The 19005-nt window shown below is 35.7% G+C and overlaps 1 protein-coding gene across 2 annotated transcripts in view; it reads right to left on the bottom strand.

Annotated features, from left to right (window-relative positions):
• The window catches only part of edil3a (EGF-like repeats and discoidin I-like domains 3a), a 174682-nt gene that overhangs the window by 16216 nt on the left and 139461 nt on the right, over positions 1-19005 (bottom strand). The gene's annotated exons all lie outside the window — the stretch shown is intronic.

Here is a 19005-nt window from a genome sequence, read left to right as displayed (position 1 = left end):
CTTTGTAGTATATTGAACATTTTTGCTTAGGCATGTTTGCTTTTGAGTAAACCTCTGAACTGAAAGAGCAAAACACTGCGGACTCTCAGACAAGGGCCCATCTTGAAACACATTAAATATCTTTGTATTTAAATATTTCTCACTATGCTGTTGCAATAGGGGAGAAAAGAGGAGAAAAACTATGACACAAATTTCACACGTAAGGAAAACAGTTTGTATCCCCAATAACCAAAAGTCCAAGAGCAACTAATATTTCCAGCAATGTTCAATGTCATAATAATTACAAATCCTAAAGCAATGTTTCCGAATGTAGACAGGTGTTCTGTGTTACATGAGAAACTTGGCTCTAAAAAGTACAGACATTTGGATTTTATTATCACATCACAATTCACAGATTTACACAGGATAAAATCTATAAATGCTCAATGTCACAAAGTTCCAACAACAAATCAGTCAGTTACAAAAAGACCTAGCAAAGCATACAGAGTACACAGTATACAGTACATTGTACTACAGTACAATGGGTTGCCCAATGCAAGATATAGAATAAAATAAATATTTGCACAGCAGTAAATGTAACTTTTGAGTCTTATATAGTGTCGAGTAAAGTGCCTGTATATTACAGTTCAAAATATAAAGTGTCATTTTGTTAATTTCCAGTTTTGTGCTGTCGTGCATGAGTCTTATGGCCTGTAGGTTAAAAAATGGATAAAAAGAGTAATAAAACTGCAGTAGCTTCTGTCAGAAGGGAGCAGCGTAAACAGGCTATGGTCCATGTAGCTGCTGTCTTTTATGATCCTTTAGGCCTTCTTTAGGCACCGTCTGTTGTGAATGTCCTAGAGAGAAAGAAGCTCACCTCCAGTGATACACCTGGAAGATCGTACACACTGCTTGATTTTTATGGTTTATGGTGCAGTTCCCAAACCAGCAGATAATGCTACCAGTCATATTACCATTTAAGATGCCTATGTCACCCATACATTTTGACCTCATTTGACAAATTTATATTTTTGCAGTTGTGTATAAATGTTTGTGCACGTTAAACCAAACTAAAGATGTTCACAGGATAGAAAAAGTTTCATAAAGTAATGATTTTCTATGTGTATGTTTATGAATGCCAATCATTGGTAGTGATACTGACAAAACCTTAGAAGGCAAAGCTCGCAGCTGAAATGATAAGTTAAGGGCAAGGTTTCTCAAAGATAGAAGTTCAATTATTATAATCTCTTCCTGTCACAACAGCACCTTTAACCACAATAGAGAAAATCTGATCTAGATGTGAATTTATTTTTAGTGACGTGAAAAGAAAAAGTTCCACATATACAGTGCATCACACTTTGCAGCTTCAGACACACCAGATCAGTCACTTAGTGCTGGCTCTAATAAAGTGTTGCATGACATTAAAAAAGATTAGCAGAACCGATTTATACACTGCCGGAGCCGGAGCCTGCCCTCCTTTTATACAAAGACAAAACAATGCAGCGGCCCACGACCATCGATTCAAGTGGGGATGGATGATAATGACATAGCCTCTAACAAAAGTAATAATGACATAATGTGAAAGTTATAATGACATAGACTCAACATTTCATTAAGAGGCTATTACATTTGACTTTGTTTTACTGTTTTAATTACCAGAATGTTTTTATTATCTAGTGAGTTTAGAGTAATTAAGAGTCAACACCACATAGACATGCAACATACAGTCGATGAGCATTGCAGCTTATTTTGCGCAGTTTTAGAAATACTTTTGTTCAACTGTGATTCAGTTTATTCATTTGACAGATTTCCAGTTCATACCAGTACATCTCAAAAACCACACATACGTGTGTGTGTACCCTGCTGTCCTTGTCCTATGGTATAGAACAGCATGGTATACACACACACACACAGGCACACACACACACACACACACACACACACACACACATATTTCTGATGTACAAACATTATCCAGTCCATAATCCCCTCTGAGAGCCCCACCTCTATTAAAACCCCACCTCTAGCTATGAATGAGCTGCCATTGGTTATTTTTGTATTAAAAATGTGTGTATATATTCTCTAAACCGTCGTACTGCTTTTTTTCTCCTTTGTCAAATCTTCAGCAAAACACTAGGGGAAAAAGCCCTAGCAAAAACTCACAAGTGAAAATGCCACAGCTGAAGCTGAGAAACTGTATCTTAATCAATGCAGCCACTAAAACTTAACAAAGCACCTCAAATTCCACAACAGCCCTGAAAGAATATGTCAATAAGGATTATACATTACAACATAACCCTCTGGACTTTTGCCGCTACTCTGCACACTGCATCTGCCTGTGTGTTTGTGTGTCTGTGTGTGTGTGTGTGTGTGTGTGAGAGAGAGAGTGTATATGTGAGAAAGACACTTCTAAACTAATTGCACCAGCTGTGGTGGTAAACAAAGCGGGTTGTGAGTGAATGGGAATGTCAGGCCAGTGTGTGAGCGCTTGATTACACACAGAAGGTTGCACACAAAGCTAATCTTGTCCTGACCAATGATTCATGCTAGCCACCAAAACAACAGCAGGCCTTAAAACACGAGTCATAAATGGTTGCTGTCAAAATAAATAAGCAAATAATTAAATAAATAACACACACACACTTTAATTCTCTCCTTAAACTCATACACCCTATGCTTTGATGAGTGTAACTGATTTAGGGTGAAAATGAGATTGAGATTTGCCCTCAGCCCCGTAACCTCCCTCCTGAGGGTCTAATCTCCCTACACGAGCATGCTTTGAAGTCTGTGAAGCCAGGCTTGGTTTGCTTGTGGCTGCCTCATAAAAAATCAATTGAGACGCAATAAATAAATAAATAAATAAATGAGTGGGGAAAAAAATATATATACTCCTCAGGGCCTATCCAGCTGTGACAGAGTACACCACCCACACTGCTCAGCCTTCTCTCTGCCTCCTTGCACTGTTCGTTACATGTCCCTGGGTTTCCTGACAGCAAATATATCTACTGTCAATTGAAAATGTATTAGGAATAATTAAATGAAAAGTAAAAAAAAAAAAAAAAAAAAAAAAAAAAAGATATATATTTTTTAACCAGATTAAAGTAATCTTCCCCAGGAGAATTTAAAGCTTGATTTAGAAAGAGAACAAAAGAACCGTCTAACTCGCTGGTTTAAAAGAACTCTACACTGCTTCACACGATTCCTTTCCTGAAGCTTGCATAATTTAATTGTCCACATGGAAGGTTTATTTGCAATCATTTGCATTTTCTGACCCAGATTCTTGCTTCCAGTTGAACAGGGGGCCAAAGTTCAAGCAGAGTCAACGAAATGCACACTTTATACAGAAGTCCAGCTGTGTTCAGACCCTCAGGTTAGATAACACTATCGATGAGTCATGCTATATTTATGTCCTGTATTATGTATAGAAATAAGATTCGCTCAACTACATTCAGTGTCTGTTAGGTCCATCATGTAGCACTAGAACAATTTGCTCTCAGAGAATTACACACGGTTCCTGTAAACCACTGAGCTAGGTATTTTTGGTCCAGGTAAATGTGCGTCAGAGATTTAAGGCATGGAGCAGTGACTCACTGGATTTGTCTTATAGTCTTAAAGTTCATGTCACTGCATACATCATAACACACAGTGGTATAGGTGTAGAAAATATAAATAAAAATACAGTGTTTTGGACAGTGCGTACAATATAAAAAGCCTGCCCTTAAAATGACAGGTTTTTATGATAAAGCCGCGATAAATCAAACCTGTCTAATAATCTGTCACATGTAAAGTTAGAACTCGGGAAAAAGGCAGATTTGTCTATTGGTAAATTTCAATCAAATACAAATAAATTCATAATAATTTAAGTCTTGACAGTTCCTTAATGTTACCGAACACACAGACTCATACTCTACACAGCCTTTGGCAGATATGGTGAAAAGCTGCAATAACATTTTATTGCTTTTTACTAAAGAATAACCTAGAATTAACAAGACATACAAGAGAATCTAGCTAAAGCAACAATTTTGCATTTTCTTTTAAAAAGTAAACCCGTTTTCTCTCAAATAATGAAAAGTGTCGCTTAAGTACTAGTATTTTGGGTTTGATTTATTCGGCTATTTATATCTACTCCGTTAACTCTGCTTAGGATTTCCTCAGAAAACAAGCTGTGTTGATGACTAAGCAGATGGAAATGATAGCACAGTAAATTCAACTTTACTTACTATAATAGATGGAAGTGAAGGTCAGAGGAACCACATAATAAGGATGGAAGCAAGTTTGCAAATAAATTGCATAAAATCAGGAAAGTCAGAGGCCTCTACGCAAACTCTAAAGTTAATTTAGCGACTAATAAAATTGAGCGGTCTAGCTGAAGAAAACGCATTAAACTTCTTAAGAGAATGAATAAATAGTCAAACCATTAAAATGACATTTGTAATAGTAAGTAAAATAGTACTTCTAATGCTTGTGTAAAAGAATTCAGGATGCCGTTGTATAGTTATTTTACACAAGATCTACAGATAAGATAAGATTCTCTCATAGAGCATTCAGACCCACACACCACACACACATACACACACACACACACACCCCAAATATACATATATATATATTTAAGCAGATTTAATAATGTGCTTAAATTTGGTTTCATGGTTTGAGCATTAAAAAAAAAATCTGTAATTTTTTATGACATAAAGAAAATTTGCAGACAGTATTATCTGTTTAATCTTTTTATTTGCTTGATATTATTATATATGATCCACTGGAGACTGCCACCTTTCTTTAGGTTTTCTAAAATAACATGCCTGCAAGGAACATGGCAGTTCCTTTTGATTCTTCTGCATAGCAGGACAAATTCTGATAAAAAATGGTTGTACATTGTAGTGAGGAAGGCATCTAACAATAACCAGAATACATAAAACAGATATCCCATCTAAGTATGATTACAGTATTGTTGTGTGCAGCTGATGAAAACTGAACTGTTAATACAGTCAAACTAATTATTATTTATCTGTGTGACTTTTTTTTTGCAGCTTCTACACAAGACAACCACGATAAAACTAGATGATTGTGTTATTAAGAACTATGATGAGAGAGAGAAACACCATTGGTATCAATGAAATTGCCTTTTTTTTTTTTTTTTGCTATAACAGTCATTAAGAAAAAAAAATTATAAAATTACAGAAATGACAAAAACTACAAAAAAAAAAAAAAAAAAAAATTACACTTCTGGAAACTTTAGGAATGAATGTTATAACTTGGAAACAAACATGGACTGGATTCAGCTATAAATGTTTGTTAAAGGCGTGAGTGTGTGTGTCTGTGTGTAGGTATAAAAATATATCATTTGGCGCATGCAGCTGCAGTGACAAACATCATCTTATGGCGCTGGATTACTTTTATAATTTACTCTGATCCTCCTTAGCACAGGAAAGAAACGGGTTAATGTTGATTAGAATTTAAAGCTGGGAGACCTGATTGTTTTATTTACTTTATTATTAAGTTTGATAAGGAGGATCAATGTAAATTTTGTAAGTAAGTAAGTAAATCAGTTTAAGTCATTTGGAATTGATGCAGGTTTCAGTCATATTCTTTCTTACACAGTAGAGTGTGTTTTCTAACATGTACTAGCGTTCTTAAGCTGGTTATTAATCACACATAAGTTCACAAGACTCAAGGTTAGCTTTTTATCAGTTAGTGATTAGTACATTACTTAACTTATCAATAATTAATTGAATAGAATAGGATAGAATAGAAGCCTTTATTTGTCCTCATATCAGCTCATTGCAATTGGCAATTGTTAAAAATGCTATACAAATAAACGGAATTGAATTGAAAAAAATTTGTCACATATACTGTACATAACAGCACAGTGAAATTCTTTCTTTGCATATTCCAACTTTGGAAGTTAGGGTTAGAGCACATATGGTGCCCCTGGAGCACTGAGGGTTAAGGGGCCTTGCTCAAGGGCCCAACAGTGGCAGTGGATTTCTCAATCAACAAACCAGAGGCTTAACCTCTAGAGTCTCCACTGCACCTATTCATATTTAATACTTAATTTTGAAGTATTAATTCAGGGATTAGTGGAGGATTATTTATGTACTGATAGAATAAAGTGTTAGAAGATAAGTGTATTATGTGATTTAACTTCAGGAATGCTAATTGTGTGTGCAAATAAACACCGAGAAGCAGTCGACATTTCTTAAAATAAGTCAAAATTAACACCATAAATATTTGCTAAATCTGAATAGTGAGAAAGTAATGTGTAAGCCTTAATATCTAACACTACCAGATAAAATTGGTTTTATATTCCAGATTTGAATGACATTTGAAAGACCAGGAAAAACATTTAAAAACTCAAGTGAGCAGCGCCAGTTCTCTTGTGTATTCATTTACACATACGTACTTATTACTTATCTACAATACCCTCCATTAATATTGGCACCCTTGGTTCATATAAGTGGTGTTTATTGTTTATTATTATTTAATATCCATGAGAGCAGAGTAGTTTAGTGATTTTTATTTTTTTTTTCACAGCCTTCTTCATTATCAGCCACAACACCTGGAACAGATTGCACACACATTTAGAATCCTAGTAAATCAGGTATTTTATTTATTCTCTAATATCTATGTTTACCACAAAGGGATTTTTCATTCAATATTTTTGATTATGATTAGATTTTTTTTTTTAATGTGAAAGTCTTAATAGCTTCAGCACAAAATGTGACACCAAGACTGAAAAAAAAAAACAAATTGGAAAAATGACAAATATTAGTAGATCCGTTGGTTCATATGCATTGTAAATCCTGATCAACATTAATGAACGCTCTGAGTGAGGATGAATGTTTGATGTGTTGTATTTCGTTTATTATATCTGACATTTAATCAGAGGTATCCCCTACCTTCGTTTTACTGCTATCTACTTTCAGACACAATTAACAATTCCTCTCACACCCTGCTATGTAAATTCTGTTTTCTTGGCTCAGGTGTTTCCTTACGTATGCTGCTGCCCAAACCCCCCACCCCCAAACATGAAGACATTAAGAAAGGCCGCCTGATCATCACAAACACACGTTCCTCTTATCGGTGTTGCTGGTGCTAATCAGGGCCATGCAATCGAGAAGAAATCAATCTTGCAGGAATCTAATTAATGTCACAGCCCTGCACTCCTGCACTTGTCTAAAGACAGCGGGTAATTTGCAACAGTGCTGGAATCTGAGGCAGATCGGCATGGCTCTGTATCGAGATGTTGCTTACAGTGATCCCTGTCTATCACGTCTATGATAAAACTACAACTGCTGGTGTTGGGTAATGTAATTTTAGCAAACTGAACTGTAGAAGTGCGAAAGTGAGCTTAGAATTTTAGTATCACTGAAATTGCTTTTTCTTTTTCAACTTAAATTAGGTAGAGTTTAAAGAAATAATGTCTAATTATTTTACATACATTCCTCCAGTGTGGTTTTGTGCATAATGTAAATGTACATAATTGTATTGGCTTTTTGTTTCAGCAAGTCTTTCATATGTAAATTAATTAAAAAAAAAAACAGAAGCTCAAGGGAGGAAATGTGAAAAGTAACACCCATGAAACACTAGACTCCTTTTTTGAGTTTCAAGCTTGCTCTCTCTCTCTCTCTCTCTCTCTCTCTCTCTCTCTCTGCCAAATGATATTATTAAACTATATGCATATGACTTGACTATGATTTTTTAGATCACTTTTTTCATGTTGGTCTGTTTTCACTTTGTTTAATGGTTTCCTCCAGCCTCCTGGTGTTCGGCTAGCCACTGACCACAGTAGAATTTCTCTTCTTGTACAGTATCTCTACCCAAAAAATAGCGACGCAACAGCACTTTAGTCCTTATATCTGTCCAGCAATCCATCTCCTTTGTGCACGCTATTCAAACAGATCAGCTTCCAAAGTTTTACCTTTAATGCTAATACAGTCAGCACCATCATGCTTATCGTCTTGGAGATTGCTGACATCACAATGGCAGATACCTGGTAACTTACTAGAATAACAAAAATGCAGCACCAATCAACAAATGCTTTCAATTTCCGTAAATAAAATGCCATTATTTTATAATCTCGCTCAAACCTCAGGCTCCGATCTGAATAATTTCACTTCTAATGAAAAAGACTGTTAGATTAAATCTACAATAGGTTTTCGAGTTTGTCTTTGAAGAGAAATGGAGGCCTCGATTGCCAGAGGAGTAGTCTTAGATTAACCGCCATGCGATGTTGTGATACATTATGACAGCTGTGTAATTTACAGCAATGGCTGGGATACATCAGTTCAGTGAGCAGTGCAGTGATTTGTGCCCACGGCTTTGCCTTGTGATCAACAATACTGCCGGCCAATTATGAAAAGTAGCAACTACAGAAGGATGCAATATGTGCAGCTGGCTTCACAGCAGTGTTAGTGAGAGATATAATTACACTGTGTGTGCAAGTATGGACAAGGACACAAACATACATACATACATACATACATACATACATACATACCTATCTATCTATCTATCTATCTATCTATCTATCTATCTATCTATCTATCTATCTATCTATCTATCTATCTATCTATCTATCTATCTATCTATCTATCTAAACCTAGAGCTGTCATAAAGATAAATGAGCAATGGCAAGGGAAAGTTTAAAATATCTTGTTTATAGTGTGAATAAGTCTGATTCTTTGACAGATGAATGAGAGGCCAGACATTTTCTCAATTGCCTGTGACTCATCCATGACACAAGAGGAAATCTCACAACAAATCATAAAAGTGTTAAGTGAATCTGTTCTGGTAGAAATCTTAAACAGGAAATAAAGCAAAATACATGGATGCTATAATAACATGATATGGAAAAGAACTGTAACTGAAAGAAAGAAAGAAAGAAAGAAAGAAAGAAAGAAAGAAAGAAAGAAAGAAGAATTGATGTATGAATGAATGAATGAATGAATGAATGAATGAAAACTATTTATATGGCACATTTCATGCATTCAAAATTCAGCTGTATAGTAATAAAAAAGAAAGAAACAACAGAGTATTCAAAAAGAAAATAGTAAATAGGCAAAAGAAAATGTTACTTTGACTAATGACTAGGGATGTACCGATACCACTTTTTCTCTTCCGATCCGATTCCGATACCAGCGTTTGCCAGTATTGGCCGATGCCGATCCGATATCTGTGTTCTTTTCTACCTTTAAAACTAAAGAATGTATGGTTATTAAGATTTATTTGTTTCTGGAAATGAAATACAAAAATCCCCATTACTGGATGAAAAATGAAAACACAAGAAACCTTAAAAAAGTATTAATGCAGTAGCAAACAGTACTTTTAACAGTTAGTGGTATTACAATCTAAACCATATATACTGCAATTATTAAATTAAATTATTTTCTGAAGAAAAGGCAATATTTTAAAGTGTATCTTAAATTAGAACTCTTGAAACACAATGCAAAATGTATTAAACAGTAAATCTTGCACCCAAATGAGCGACATGTTTAACGCGCTGAGGTAAATGGAAAGGGTGCCTGCTAAACTTGCCTGTCTGTCTCAGGCGGTTGTGCAACATATTTCCTATAAAATGTATTATATTTATTTTCATTAATGCAATTTATTATATAAGTGTATTTTTCTTATAAGTTTAAGCAATAGTGTATGATGTTTGCTGTTCATTAATCAACCACCACACCATGGGCGTCGGAAGCAAATAAATAAGTGGGCGTGTCCTGTCCCACACACATATAATGGTTCCGAAGCCCATGGATAAGTATGCCCATGTAGGTAAAACGCAGAATGGAGTTTAATTTATTAGGGAATTCCTCAAGCAGAATGGATTCGACTGGCAGCGCTCTGAAAAGTAATAAAAAAAGACACATGCGCTGAATAGAGACGGTAAAAGTGGGTGGGTCCAATATTATTGGTCTTAAAAAGTGGTCCTGTCCCACCGACATATAATGGTTCCGACGCCCATGACCGCGGGTAGCGGATTTGGATCGGTCACGCACCACCGATACCCAATCCACTCAAAATGCTTGGATCGGTGCCGATACCGATCCAAAACATCGGATCGGTACATCCCTACTACTGACAAAATTATATACAAACTTATTACAGATACAGACTTATTAATTAGTTAGTTTGTTTGTTGCTCAGTGATATACTGTATGAAGCCTGATGAATGTTTGCCAGAAATTTGTATCATTTACTTACTTAATTTATACAATATGTAAAGACTACCAGAGCTGAACCTAAGGCATGATTTGTGCCATAGTTTTTCAGCTAATTAGAGATATACATAGATATATCATATATATACATAGATATATCATTGATTAGAGAAAAAAACAAACAAACAAAAAAAAACAAGTCCTAGTTCATATTTCTAAAAGAAACAGGCAGCTAATTAGATTATGCTAAAACTGGTCTAATATCTTGTTTTTCTAAAATGTATTTTTATATATTATATAAGAATAATAATACCTGGACTTGGACTCATGATCCATAAGCCCGTGTCTGATATTTCCTTACACTACATTTTAGTAGAAAAAAGAAAAATATTATATACTCTCCAATAACATGCGTGGTACTTGCAACTGTTAACACTAATGATTAATTAGTATTCAGCCATCAGTCATATCACCATGTTATTTAATGCAACTGTGGAACCATTATGGAGCATAAGGAATGAGTTACATTTCCCTTTTTCCTTAATAAGATATAAGCGTAGAGCTAGATAGAAAACCGGATGTTAAGTTCTATCATTAAGGATGATCATTCTATCAGGTAATGTCACACATGGTCATATCTACAGACAGGGTTACGGAAAATGTAACGAATTAAAAAACTCTTGTTGCTGTAATGGAATAGTTTTTCTCAGTATTTTTATTGTATTAAGTAGTTTTAAATGTCTGTGAATTAATTTTACCGTAAGTATGGTTTAGGTGCTGTAACAATACTTCTTTCTGACTCTACCGACAGTAACTGGACTGTTTATTCCATTCCAATCATATCAAACAACATATAAACTTAAGTGGTGCTGCCTGCTGATAATCTTGGTGGTGATTGGGGTCAATGCAGAGGATACGTCAAGCAGCATTACAGTTACGGCAACGGAATATCCATGGCCACAGGTACAAGAGCCTTTTATAGTCAAGCTCAAGAAGGACAATGCTGTTTTCAAGGAGTATCCGGTCAGCTTTTCCTTCCTAAGCATATCAAGACATCAGCATTCTGGAATTATGCCTATTTCTGAAGAAAAATATACAGTATACAGTATGTTATATGGGGTAAAAGCACTCAATAGACAGTATACATTACTACTCATTTAGTAGTTTTTAAGACTGGTACTTGTACTCTACTCACAAGTTTTGGGATATAAAAGAACTTTTAGCTGAGTATGATTTTTTGGTAATCTTTCCATCCCTGCTAGAGATGTTTTTATACATCAAATACACATGCATACTGATCCAGAGTATCACAGCAGAAGTCCCAAGCTACCTATCATCAAGAGATTACAAGATATCGTGTTTGACCAATGGCGTCTGAGTGAAAAGGATGATGTTATTGAACTTTTCTGTCATTCTGAATGGCACTCATCAATCGTATGTGCCTCTGAGCTCATATGTAAGCATCGCAGCAGTTTGCATCACTTCCAAATGTCAGCTGCCCTGTGGTGGGGCAGAAACAGCTGGTCAACATGATGCCATGGCAGAGCTGCGTATATGACTCAGAAGAAGCACGTGCTAGCCCTCATCCTCTCTAGATGGTAAATGTTGTGCGATTGAGAAGAACTTAATAGTCATGATCATCCAGCTAAAATAATGATGTACATATTGTAGTGCAGAATGAACGTGTGACTAATATTTCAAGACCAGAAGACTGCAAAAATGGTTCAAAGGTTCATCTGTTACTAAAAATCATTACCATATCGTCACCTCTAGCAGGGGTTCAAGCGTTTTTTTCTGCAGACAGGGCCTGCTTTAACTGTAAAATAGATCCTATAGACTGCTTAAGTACGCTTTAAAGAACATAATCCTAACTCTACAATTATTAGGTTCATTACAAAAAAGAGAACAATAAAACTTGGCTATAAAGTTTTATTTCTGGACTTTCTACTCGATGAAGTACTGTCCAAGTACTACATTTTGTGCTTGTTGCTTGCCTTGCTTGTTGTCAGGTTATTGAGGTTTGGATTTTAGTCATTCATTTGAAGTGACTGGTCAAATAGTCTAATTACTGGAAATACTCAATAAGAAATATAATAACTTGAACCATAGTGTGTTGCAATTTCTACTGTAAAAATAAATAAATAAATAAATAAATAAATAAATAAATCCTGAAAATGCATCACAGGCCCTCAGGGTTTCCACAACACACTTTGAATGATAAACAGAGAAGATATAAAAATGTATAAATTGATATTATATAACCCACTGAATCCTCTAGGACTAGTCATCATTTCCCCATGATTTCAACTTTATTTTGAACCACGAATCATGAATCTATTTATTTTTGCAATATATTATTTTATATTATTACTTGTGTAATATGTAATTAAAATAGAAATGTCTAACTCTGATTTAAACCTACAGAAGAAAAAAATAATCATGTTTATTTACATTAGTCAAGAAATGAAGCATAACCAGGCCTTCTGCTCAAGGTGGTAGCGAGAAATATAAGCTGAATCAGTGCTGAACCAATAGAAAAGCTGTGCAGTGTGTGTGCATAAAAAAAATGAAGAAGAAGAAAAAAAACTGCATTTCCAATTTAACAGAAGAAACCTTCAAACCAAGAGAGTAGAATTTCTATAGACTTAGCAGTGCTTAGGCAAGATTAGCTTGGTGATTCTGGCATCGTCATTATATGGTTTGAGTATTATTGCACATATTTGACTAATCAGCTCTCACCATCTGGAAGTTCAGCTCACTTAGCTTAGGCTTCTGATAAATACACCATCACATCTACAAGTATCTAACGCAGAGAGTGTCACCTTTCATCTTGTTCCTTTTTGGCTAGTTGCAAAAAGGCTTTAGAAAGAAATAAAAGCCATTTCTTTCCCTGTTTTGCTCAGAAGACCATGGTAATGGGGTTAGTAATAGAAACAGCACTCTAAATGAGATAAAAATGCCTTAATAGAGTAGCTTTCATGCCAAAAAAAAAAAGTCTGTTACACAAAGGCAAAAACATAAGAGTTAAACATAAGAAAACTTGGCAGAAGTAATGTTTCAATATTCAAGGCTGAAGGAGTAGAGTCAATAAAGTGAGCTGTGAAATTTTTTTTACAGTCAAACATAAAAAGGCAACAGAATATACCACTTAGAGCCATAAAGAAGGGAACAGGCATTTCCATATTTTGAACAGCTGTTAAAAAAACACTAAAATGGCATTCATAAGCAAACCCAGTTTATAGAGATACAATACAAAAGATGCCTGGCCAGAAGCACTGGTTAGCCCTCACACTTGGACTGATGGTATCTTTTATCTGATGGAGAAGAACCAGATAGTGTACTAGTGGGACAAACGTCTGTGGACACCAGACTATGACATACATGCTATTGTTGAACATCCCATTTAAGATTTAGTCCTTCTTTACCTTAATCAGCCACAAGAGAATTAGTGCATTAGGTCGGGCACTAAAGTTGGCACTTATATTTTCATATTTTATATAGTTTCTTTTTATATAGTTTATACTTTTTTTTTATTTATCTACCTCCTTTTGGTTATATTATTTTATCCCAAATTGTATTCCTTATGTTTGAATAAAGGACAGATGCAAAAAGCATTTCACTGCATGTCGTACTCTGTATGTAGTGTATGTGTACAGTATGTGACAAATAAAATTTGATTTGATTTTTGTTTTGATTTGATGTTGGGTAAGGAGGCCTGGGTGCGTCAGAGTTCCTATTCATTCAAAGATACTCAGTGGGGTTAAGGTTAGGGATCTTGAGCTCTTCGTTACCAACCTTGACAAACTATGAACATAAGTTAATCAGAAACTGTAGTGCAAAGGCATACAGTTGTGCGATTCCTACTTTTTGGCAACATTTTTATAGTAGCAACTCATTCTCATGCACATAGACCATAGATTAGAAGACCAAAATAAACAGATTTAAAAATGTGTCTCAGGTGGCAGCCCTTGGAAATTTTTCACAAAAGTTAGGTCTTCACGGGACTTTGTTCTTTCTGGTCTCTTGGGCACATGACTGTTATAATTCAAGTGATAACAGGAAACCACTTGAGGACTTGTGGATGTTCTGCATCATTACACACAACTATAAATGGTTAATAAAACAACTCAAACATTCAATGTGTTTTGTTTTAGGGCTATAAAACACTTCGACACATGCTGTTATTGGAATACTGGCATTATGTTATTGGCATAATCCCCCTCAGGGTCATAATAGTCCTCTTATGTATTGGGCCACATCACATCATACGGCACTGATTATTTTCCTATAAGTGCACAGCTTATTCTGTTTTGTTCTTTATGTAACCCAGAAACACATACTGGTGCTGTATAGTGAAAATTATTCATGCTGTATAATGAAAATTATTCATTGCATATTCATTTTTGTATTTTAATGATTGTTAGAACCATGTCAGACTATAATTAGCAAATACATTTGGGCTACAATATTTCTACAGGTCAGGTTCAACATTTTTATCAATGACTCAGATGAATGAGTCAATGAATCTAATAAGACAATGAATCTAAGGTTTGAACACATACATGCACAGACAGACCAAGATGTAATACTGCCAGTTCTTGCACACACACACACACACACACACACACACACACACACACACACACACACACACACACACACACACAAACAAACAAATAAATAAATAGACACTAAATGTGTAAAATTTAAGCGACTGGTTTACTCTTCTGATGGGAATCATTTTATGACACAAATATCTGTTACAGTTTCTTTTTATGGGCTTTTACTTTAATCATATAACACTATTCATGAAATGCAATTTCTAAATGACTTCTCATTTCAGTATATTATGTAATGAAATATGATTTCGAGTTCAAATGATCGCCTCCTCACCATTAACAGTAGAAACACAGAACAGAAATCAGAAGTGAGGTCACCAAGGCCTTTCTATTCACAATGTGGACAAGGATGGAAAACAAGCAAACACAGGAAAGCATTTTTTTTTTGTTTAACTGCAAAGGAATAACAACCTGCAGAGACAGCATGAGACAGATGCAAGCAAGCGAGATAAATCACCACTTCACACTCGCTTAGAGGAGAAACAGAGCTATTGGTCATTTTGCAGCTACGGCTAATGTTATGGCGTATTATGTCGAATTTGTCTTATGTTGAAATTTGATTGGTCAGAAAGAGTTGATTTATAGCTCAGATCATATACATGATACCACCTGACACTTGATTGTTCATTATTTTCATAACAGCAAGCCACATTGTGGGGCATAATTTTGTTGTAGAATAAAAAGCAGTGGGACAGAATAATGACCACCTGGTGACAAAAGAGATCTGATAATGAAAAGCTTAACAAGGTGAAAGGGTCTAGAGAACAACAGAAGGAAAGCCTCCCATTTTTGAGTGCAGATTGTTTTGTTTGTGATGTAATGGCTCAGGGTGATGTTGAGGAACACAGCACTCCAACAGAAGGCTTAGGTAACACAGTATGTATTGCTCATACTGATGTTACAGGATACTGATCTATGCCTGCTACATTAATAATTCATTGCCACCCTTTGTTCATTCCGATATAAACCCTTTTCATGTGTGTTACAGAACGTTAACACAACGTGACAAAATAATAATAAATAACAATAATAAATCCCATACAGCTACAGCTTTGATACTATTGGTATTTTAAGCATCACAGTGAGAGGAAAAAAGCTCATGTTTTCACACAAACACACACACACACTTCTGCAGTGTGCCGATGTGTGCATCCGTGACAGGTTGGAGTTCACTGAGGCAAAATATCCATAAACCAATCGATAGCAATGAAACTTTTGGTACCTAATACGACCCTCAAGCTATACTCCTGGGGTGATGCTGAACCAGTTGTGCCTCACTGAAGCAGATCTTGGGTGCTGGTGCAGCTCACAAATTCCTGTTAAAGAGCTCAAAAATACACTCCAGGTGAGAGTCTTTGCTTTCTGAGTCATCCTGGAGCCCTATAAAATATAATTAGTAAAGGGGGCACTTACGGTGGCCGGGAAGTGCAAAACAAATTAACAAAACCCAAACCAAATTAACAAAACCAAAAACACATTAACAAAACCCAAACCAAATTAACAAAACCCAAACCAAATTAACAAATTCGAAAACACAACGACAAGTCAGACAACCCAGAAACGGTAGTGTATCGTTTTTTGAATGGAAACTTACCGATCATTGGACAAGACACCTGTCACTCAAGATATACAGGTATGGAATCTTATGTGTAATGTGTAAAGTTCTCCGTTTAAATAAAGTTCTCCGTTCAAGAAAATAACACAATTAATCCACAGTAATCCATTCCATCCATCCATTCCAACTTTTCCCTGTGGCAGACTGTTGAACTGCATGTATACTTTGAGTGACAGGTGTCTTGTCCAATCACAAACTATACCAACCGCTTCCGGGTTGTCTGAAATGTCGTTGTGTTTTCTGATTTGTTCATTTGTTTTCTGATTTGTTAATTTGTTTTCTGATTTGTTAATGTGTTTTCTGATTTGTTAATGTGTTTTCTGATTTGTTAATGTGTTTTCTGATTTGTTAATGTGTTGCGTGCACCGATTCAGACAACCCGGAAACGGTAGGTATAGTTTGTGAATGGAAACTTACCGATCATTGGACAAGACGACTGTCATTAAAGATATAAAGGTGAATGAAAGGTGTCTCGTCCGATGATGGTAAGTTTCCATTAACAAATTATACCAACCGCTTCCGGGTTGTCTGACTTGTTAATGTGTTTTCGGTTTTGTTAATTTGGTTTGGGTTTTGTTAATTTGGTTTGGGTTTTGTTAATTTGGTTTGGGTTTTGTTAATGTGTTTTCGGTTTTGTTAATGTGTTTTCGGTTTTGTTAATTTGGTTTGGGTTTTGTTAATTTGTTTTGCACTTCCCGGCCACCGTAGGCACTTGTACAGTTTGAGGGTAACAACGAAGGGCTCAGACCACCTCTGGGGGTCAATGTGTGTTTTATCTAAGAAACTACTGTAAACACACTTCCAAGAAGAAACTGCATCGCAGCATTAATAGTTTAGGATTTTTAAGCATTTTGTGTAAAGTGAACATGTGTAAATTGTTAATACAACAACATTAACATATTAGAACAAACACCTTGATGTTATAGAAAGTTAATAATCATCTTCTGGCCATTCAAAATATAGACAGTAGCGTAGACAACAGTGTAGCATGAGGAATGAATACAACACAATGGGCCATGCTTATCAGAGCTCGTCTCGCTGTGCATGAAATCACTTGACTTCTAAAATCTTTCATGTGTGAAACAATGCTTAACGTTTGCGATGGTCATGACATTTCTGATAATGGGATTTTCATTTATCAGAGTATAAAAAAAACTTTGTATAGTCTAACTTTGCTGGCTAACTGCTGCTGTGACTTTTGCATAGCCATGAGTAATGAAGGAGGATTGGGAACCAGTGGCATCCTCTAGCTTATTAGGTGAATTTGCTGCCTAGATGGAGGTTGCTGGTGGAGTAAAATGGGAGAAAAGCCTGCCTTTGCACTTTCCCTAATGGGCCCCTTTCCAAGTCTGCATCTAGCATAGTGTAAAGCAGCTTATAGTTCTGGTTCTTGCTTCCAGGTGGGTCCACAGATCATCTAACTGACTTTGGCTTGAATCCACACACTAAACAATAGTGCCTAATCTTGCAGTCTTGCGAGTAGAAAGAACTAAATCACTATGTCCATTTTTATATATTATCGATGCAACCATCATAACCAAATTGACACATAAAAGAAAAGCTAAAAATGATAACATATTGGAAGGAAAAAAAAATCGAGAAGACTGATATATAATTCGAATAAAAACATAATAGCGATAGAATAAATAAATAGAATGCTAGGCTAGCAGGATAAAAAACACTTACATTGCTATATTATATCTATCGTGCAAGGGCGACAGTCACAAAAAGCCTTAGGGAAACTAAAGACACACTGCACAGACCCAGAAGCGAGCCCTCTGCTATAAATCAGCTCCTGCTGTGCTGAGCTCGGCTTGATTAGTTTTATCTGAATGGCAAACAAGCCAGCATTGCTAACAGTAAACTCCTTCTCAAAATGTGACTGTTATTATTCTTAAGGCAAAAGGTTTTAGTGCCAATAAGTTGAACTAAATTTTACTTCATTAAAGGAATTAATAAGGGACAAGTGGACACAGAAGTCTCCAGGTTCTAACCCGAAACATGGGTAAAGTAAATATAACAATGATTTCTTAACAAACAACAAGCATCAGACTTGCAGCATCAATCAGAATAATGTAAAAATGTACACCTTTTAATGCCACCCAATTTTCTTCAACCTGCCACCGTGACAGGGACCAGGACTCAGTCCTTAAACACTTTACATTCTCTAAATCAGTGTACATCGAAAGTGAAGGCTGCATTCTTGACATTTGTATATTGCACCATTGCTTACACGGCTCCACATAACTCACACGGTGCTAACTTACACCAGGTTTTGGGAGGCTGAGAAAATCACATTCGATTCCGGCTTCTGCTAATTGCCTGAACAGAATATGCTGAATATCGTTCACACTTTTCATTTCTTCACCGACTTTCCAACTAGTTTTTGTCATTTTGGAGGTGCAGGGCAGAAATAATAAGTTCACAGGTCACCACACATGATTTATGCTATAGATTCCTTTTTTTTATCATTGTCCCATAAAATAGGCACTTGAGAGTCACCACCAAAATTTAGCAGCTTATTTGCAGCAGTTTTAGTCTAATCTTTGCTCTCAGCTTTGTTTAATACAGCAGGTAAAAATCTAATACACTATAAATCCCACCATGTGGGAAGTGGTAGCTCAGTGGT

Source organism: Tachysurus vachellii, chromosome 12 (genome assembly GCF_030014155.1).
Source record: "Tachysurus vachellii isolate PV-2020 chromosome 12, HZAU_Pvac_v1, whole genome shotgun sequence".
NCBI lineage: Eukaryota > Metazoa > Chordata > Actinopteri > Siluriformes > Bagridae > Tachysurus > Tachysurus vachellii.
This window is presented reverse-complemented; position numbering and strand designations above follow the sequence as displayed.